This window comes from Schistocerca americana, chromosome X (genome assembly GCF_021461395.2).
Source record: "Schistocerca americana isolate TAMUIC-IGC-003095 chromosome X, iqSchAmer2.1, whole genome shotgun sequence".
NCBI lineage: Eukaryota > Metazoa > Arthropoda > Insecta > Orthoptera > Acrididae > Schistocerca > Schistocerca americana.
Window position 1 is genome coordinate 793,261,729 of NC_060130.1, and position 6,116 is coordinate 793,267,844.

The following is a 6,116-nucleotide window of genomic DNA, read 5'->3' on the forward strand; positions in this document are numbered from 1 at the left end:
TCGTCTCACCTCCTTTTCTCGTATTGCGTTCTTCGTCTTCGTGTCGGCTTTTGTCGATACGTCGGCACAGCGCAGGCAATCTAAGTTTTCCCTACTTGATCGCAGTTCCAAATTGATTAAGTAAGAAACTGAGAAGATGGACTTGGGTTTTAACACAGAATGAAAAAATCTAACTGTGTAAGCGTAGACCATAAAGGTTTGAATTCAAAGAAATAGTATCGACGTAAATTCAAAGATATATATCTAATAAATTAATAAAATATGCTACTGATCTCCCATGGTACACAAAACGGTTCAGAACACTGTTACAGAATAACGAAGAAATTATACCAAATTTAAAGGAATACAAAATCCCAAAGACTGGTGAAGTTTCATAGAAGCAAACCAGAGGCTGGATTTATTGGCAGAATACTTAGAAAATGCAGCAGGTGTGCTAAAGGCATTGCCTACAACTCACTTGTCCGTTCTCTTCTGGAGTATTGCAGTGCTGTGTGAAATCCGCATCAGACAGGATTGACGGAGGATATTGAAAAAGTTCAAAGGAGGGCAGCTCGTTTTGTATTATCTCGAAATAGGGGCGAGAGCGCCATGTACAGGATACACTAATTGGTGTGGCAATCATTTAAAAAAAGGCGTTTTTCGTTGCGGCAGGATCTTCTCACGAAATTTCAATCGCCAAGTTTCTCCTCAGAGTGTGAAAATATTTTGTTGTCTCCCACCTATATGGGGAGAAATGATCATCATAATAAAATAAGAGGAGTCAGAGCTCGCATGGAAGGATTTAAGTGTTCGTTTTCCCGCGTGCTGTTCGAGAGTGGAACCGGAGACAAATAGTTTGAAGGTGGTTTGATGAACCCTCTGCCAGGCACTTAATTGTGAGTTGCAGAATATATATGTACATGTAGCTGTAGGTTATCATTAAAGTATTCATTAACTCTCACAGCCTTCATAAATTTATGGGTGCAGCCAAGAATTCACTGCGGGCAACCATGAGCAAAACATTAACAGTTAAAAGGAAACAGGCATAGTTAATAAATTTCTAAACAAGTAATGGCCACAGAGTGGCAGAGAACGTGCAGTTACTCTAGAAGCTAAATGCAACGTCTACCCTGTATGTGCTGTTGGTGAGATCATTGCATTCATTAGAGTATGGGAGGGACGGGGGGAGTTGGGGAGGGGGGAGGGGGGAGGGGGGGTAGTAGCTGCTCGAACTGTTGCTCGAGCCGATTTAAAATGGTGGCGCTTTATCGCGGACGCTATCATGTGTTTCTGACCAAGGTAAAGAACAGCAAAACTGTAACGAGATTCTAGGTGTCAAGTGTCTAGAGTCGGATTCCCATCCTTCCTAAGCACCAACCGATATAAAGGAGAACGTCTTCTGTATCAAGGTGCCTCTTTTAACTGTTTCGCTATCCTTAGGACGCATGTTTCCCATGATAGATTATCAGAGAACCAGCAGGGATTTGCTACGTATTGTCGCTTTTTATCAAGGTCCCACTGTTAAAGGGAAGCCTGTTAATGCTTTACAGAATTCTTATAATTACATGTTCCACCTGTAGGTTGTGATGTCTTTAAGATTTCTTGTTTAACCCTCTGCTGCACTCCGCCCCGTTTTGTCGCCTCGAATTGCTTCGCGTCGGCAAACAGGCAACCTAATGAACAGCTTTGCAAAATACGCTGCTGTCGCGCCTTCCCTTACATATCGTGTCAATTAATTTCACGCCCGTATTGACGTTTGCAGCATCACAAATGATGCCCATACTGCGCATCTTTAATGTGAGCTACAAACTAGGAGAGATGCTGTATCCGATGATGTGTGTCTGTTTTCCATATGTCTTGTAGTTGTTTTGTAGTCTTCTTCTGCAATACTGTATGTCCCAACCCTCCCAATTTTGGAAAACGAATCGGTGGGAAATACCTTTTTCGTATTATTTCTTCTGACTACGATATTACCACTACCAATACCAACGCATTTTCCATAACGCACTACCGAAGGGAGAGGGAGGGGGAAGTACTTTATTCCCACCATGAAAAAACTAAAAAAAAAATATTTCGTTAATTGTTGTCTTTTATTTACATAATCCTTTTTAAATAGGTACTAATATATAAGTAGGTACTGACCCTGCAGCTTATCTTAGAAGCTAGATTAAGGAAAGGCAAACCTACGTTTCTACCATTTGTAGACTTAGAGAAAGCTTTTGACAATGTTGACTGGAATACTCTCTTTCAAATTCTGAAGGTGGCAGGGGTAAAATATAGGGAGCGAAAGGCTATTTACAATTTGTATAGAAACCAAGTGGCAGTTATAAGAGTTGAGGGGCATGAAAGAGAAGCAGTGGTTGGGAAGGGAGTGAGACAGGGTTGTAGCCTCTCCCCGATGTTATTCAATCTGTATATTGAGCAAGCAGTGAAGGAAACAAAAGAAGTATTCGGAGTAGGTATTAAAATCCATGGAGAAGAAATAAAAACTTTGAGGTTCGCCGATGACATTGTAATTCTGTCAGAAACAGCAAAGGACTTGGAAGAGCAGTTGAACGGAATGGACAGTGTCTTGAAGGGAGGATATAAGATGAACATCAACAAAAGCAAAACGAGGATAATGGAATGTAGTCGAATTAAGTCGGGTGATGTTGAGGGTATTAGGTTAGGAAATGAGACACTTAAAGTAGTCAAGGAGTTTTGCTATTTGGGGAGCAAAATAACTGATAATGGTCGAAGTAGAGAGGATATAAAATGTAGACTGGCAATGGGAAGGAAAGCGTTTCTGAAGAAGAGAAATTTGTTAACATCGAGTATAGATTTATGTGTCAGGAAGTCGTTTCTGAAAGTATTTGTATGGAGTGTAGCCATGTATGGCAGTGAAACATGGACGATAAATAGTTTATACAAGAAGAGAATAGCAGCTTTCGAAATGTGGTGCTACAGAAGAATGCTGAAGATTAGACGGGTGGATCACATAACTAATGAGGAGGTGTTGAATAGGACTGGGGAGAAGAGAAGTTTGTGGCACAACTTGACTAGAAGAAGGAATCGGTTGGTAGGACATGTTCTGAGGCATCAAGGGATCACCAAGAGATGAATACACCAAGCAGATTCAGAAGGATGTAGGTTGCAGTAGGTACTGGGAGATGAAGAAGCTTGCGCAGGATAGAGTAGCATGGAGAGCTGCATCAAACCAGTCTCTGGACTGAAGACCACAACAACAACAATGTAAGTCGGTTTGAGAACCTTAAATTATATTTCTGCATGATCTTAGCAATTCAAATGGTTCAAATGGCTCTGAGCACTACGGGACTTAACATCTGTCATCAGTCCCCTAGAACTTAGAACTACTTAAACCTAACTAACCTAAGGACATTACACATATCTATGCCCGAGGCAGGATTCGAACCTGCTACCGTAGCGGTTGCGCGGTTCCAGACTAAAGCGCTTAGAACCGCTCGACCACAACGGCCGCTCTTAGCAATTAATGGGTACACAGAGAGAAAGAGTACTTTATTATCACCACAAAAATTTTAAAAAGATGTAGATTTAGTTAACTTTCATACAGTTTTATTCGCAACATATTTCTTAAAGACATATAAATGTCAAAGAAGGGTCCTGAAAATATAAATATGGTATTTGTTGCGGAAAGTCACATTCACTATGAAGACATATTTTTGGGCTGCATTTTACTCAAAAATTCAACAATTACGGAATCTGGTATAATAAATCATTAAAAACAACAAATGCTTCCTCAAAATTTTGAAGTATAAAGTACATGACTAGATTACAATGTGTTCAAAAGGTGAACGTAAAGTAACCCACCCACCCCCCTCCTCGGTTTGTGACTATTAATTAAAGTAACCATTGTATTGTATTGTATGTTAACCAGGGGCCTAGAAACGAAGGATAGACTCCGGCCCTGTCGCAGCCGCAGTGGTCCACAACCCTCACGACGACCACCGCAGTCACTTCACCCCTCCACCGCCCCACACCGAACCACCCAGGAACGTCTCATACCAGACGAGTGTAACTCCTGTGTTTGCGTGGTAGAGTAATGGTGGTGTATGCGTACGTGGAGAACTTGTTCCGCGCAACAATCGCCGACGTAGTGCAGCTGAGGCTGAATAAGGGGAACCAGCCCGCATTCGCCGAGGCAGATGGAAAACCGCCTAAAGACCATTAACAGACTGGCCGGCTAACCGGACCGTGCGCTGTCTCTTCCTGCATGTCTCGCAGCGGTCCGCGCAACAAAAGGTGGTTATTCAGGCTTTTGACTTGTAGTCACGTTAATGTGATTGGACAGTGTATTTCGGCGCAGCAGAGAAGAATGGAGAAACATTTCAGAGATGATATGAGCTGAAGATGGGGAAATACTCTTGAATAATCCACTTTGGCAAAGGGCCTCTGTTGTGCCCTAGGGCCTGAGAACGAGAATCTCGAAAACGACGAGGCTGATCAGTTGTTCGCGTGCTGCTGTCATGCGCATCTATAGAAAGTGAATGGAGGATGGTAAAACGACGAATAGACGACATGGTGGTGGTGGTTTATGCCTGGTCACAGATCGTGGAGGCCGTAGTCTTGCCCACTCTGTAAGACAGTGCAGGCGGCAATCTGTGGCTGATCTCACGGTAGAGTACAATTCTGTCGCACGCACAAGATTTTGGGAGCACGCCTTTCAGCGCATAGTACTGGATATGCAGCACCGCTCAGGTTGCGGAGGTGAGCTGATCGCTGCACGTTAAGCGCTCGCTCCCCAGCATGTATGGACGACGCGGAAAGGGAAGCAAAACCGCCGCCCTGCTGCAGAAGACGGGGGATGCAAGAAGACGGCGGAGCCGAAGGAGCAGTGCTATCGCTGCCAAAAAGTTGGCCATATTGCCAAGTATTGTCGGAATCCAGTGGCGTGCCTTCGGTGTGCGCAAGCACACGATTCGCGCCACTGCACGAAGGAGGACACCACACGCTGCTGCACCAATTGTGGCGGCGCTCACGCGGCGAATTACCGTGGCTGCAGCTACATCAAGAACTGGAGTCGCAGTGATAAAGCTAGACGGAGACACAAGACCACCAAGAAGGCGGATACAGCTGGGGCCGTTGCGTCCTCGCCACCCCTCGCCCCTGGCGGATCCGCGGTGGCCGATGACGTGGCTGTCCCACCGGACGCAGTCAGCGAGGCGTGCGCCAGGGTCTGCGCCGCCGCCGACGAAGAAATTGCTGCCCTCAAAGCTGCAATGGCGGAAAAGAGGGTAACACTCCAAGCCGAACTAGCCGAGGGTCGTGCACAGTCTCCGTGATGCATTGGCCAGCCAGCCCCACCCAGCACAGAAGAAGGATGCTGACATGCAGACTGCCGCCCCCGTGGAACCTGTAGTAATACAGGAAGCCACGAGGGTGGAAACACAAGACGCAGCCGCACAGACAATCGTCGCGGCGAAGAACAAGGCAACCCAGATCGTCATGGAGGAGGCCCCTTGCCCACTCTCCAAGACGCAGCTGCAGAAGATAGTGTCCATTCACTTGGACACCATCAGGTCCTACAACGCCAGCCCTCGTCTCACTGCTGTCGTGTGGGAAGTTCTCGTTGTCTCGATAGAACAAGTCGAGAACGCAAGCAAAGAACAAGGGGCGAGGACCGCCAAAGACACCGAAGCCGCCAGCTGGGAGGATGTGACAGATCCCGAAGTGTCACAAGCAGACAGGTACAAGAAGAAGAAGAAGAAGACGAAGAAGGATAAGAAGAAGCACCCAGACGCCAGGAGGACTTAGAATACTCTCCTCCTTACAGCGCCCGACACCCATCATCATCATCACCATCATCAACCGCTTGCCCTGTCAGTCGCTGACTGGCAGTCCCAGGCGTCAACAGGGCCAATCAAGTAAAGGCCCCTAGCCGACGCATCGCTGTTATTCACGTGACCTACAGCCTGACCCTGACCGGCAGCCATTAGTACCCACTACGCACTACTGTCTCAGTTATTCCCAAACGTGCCAGCACACTTCAACCCATCCTAAGTGGAGTAAATGTCTAACGACAACAGACTCCTCCTTACCTTCCTCAAGAAGAGGAATTGAAGTGCGAAGAGCAGCAGACAACATCTAAGTGTTCCTATGTTTACACAATGACATTGTAA